The 894-nt window shown below is 46.9% G+C and overlaps 1 non-coding gene across 1 annotated transcript; it reads right to left on the bottom strand.

Annotated features, from left to right (window-relative positions):
* Nucleotides 1-380: 380 nt before the first annotated feature.
* Nucleotides 381-487, bottom strand: LOC115834400. Its single transcript, XR_004029282.1, has one exon. It is a non-coding gene; the product is annotated as a U6 spliceosomal RNA (small nuclear RNA).
* Between the last annotated feature and the right edge of the window lie 407 nt (nt 488-894).

The raw sequence follows: 894 nt of genomic DNA on the forward strand, positions 1-894 counted from the left end.
TCATTTAGCGTTAGGTATATCTCCTAATGCTGTCCCTCCCCCCTCCCCCCACCCCACAACAGTCCCCGGAGTGTGATGTTCCCCTTCCTGTGTCCATGAGTTCTCATTGTTCAATTCCCACCTATGAGTGAGAACATGCGGTGTTTGGTTTTTTGTCCTTGTGATAGTTTACTGAGAATGATGTTTTCCAGTTTCATCCATGTCCCTACAAAGGACATGAACTCATCATTTTTTATGGCTGCATAGTATTCCATGGTGTATATGTGCCACATTTTCTTAATCCAGTCTATCGTTGTTGGACATTTGGGTTGGTTCCAAGTCTTTGCTAGTGTGAATAGTGCCGCAATAAACATACGTGTGCATGTGTCTTTATAGCAGCAAAAAATATGGAACGCTTCACGAATTTGCGTGTTATCCTTGCGCAGGGGCCATGCTAATCTTCTCTGTATCATTCCAATTTTAGTATATGTGCTGCCGAAGCAAGCACTATTTTATTTTATTTTTTGAGATGGAGTCTTGCTCTGTCGCCCAGGCTGGAGTGTAGTGGCACGATCTCGGCTCACTGCAACCTCCGCCTCCCAGGTTCACGCCATTCTCCTGCCTCAGCCTCCCGAGTAGCTGGGACTACAAGTGCCCGCCACCACGCCAGGCTAATTTTTTTGTATTTTTAGTAGAGATGGGGTTTCACCGTGTTAGCCAGGATGATCTCGATCTCCTGACCTCGTGATCCACCCGCCTCGGCCTCCCAAAGTGCTGGGATTACAGGCATGAGCCACTGTGCCCAGCCACACCTTCAGCATTAAAATCCACAGTGACCTTAACTCGAGCAAAAACCATTGGCAATCTATTCTCTCTGAAGTCTGCTACCTGGAGGCCTGTTTCGTCTATTTTTTT

The sequence above is a fragment of the Nomascus leucogenys genome, unplaced genomic scaffold, assembly GCF_006542625.1.
Source record: "Nomascus leucogenys isolate Asia unplaced genomic scaffold, Asia_NLE_v1 000642F_140476_qpd_obj, whole genome shotgun sequence".
Lineage (NCBI taxonomy): Eukaryota > Metazoa > Chordata > Mammalia > Primates > Hylobatidae > Nomascus > Nomascus leucogenys.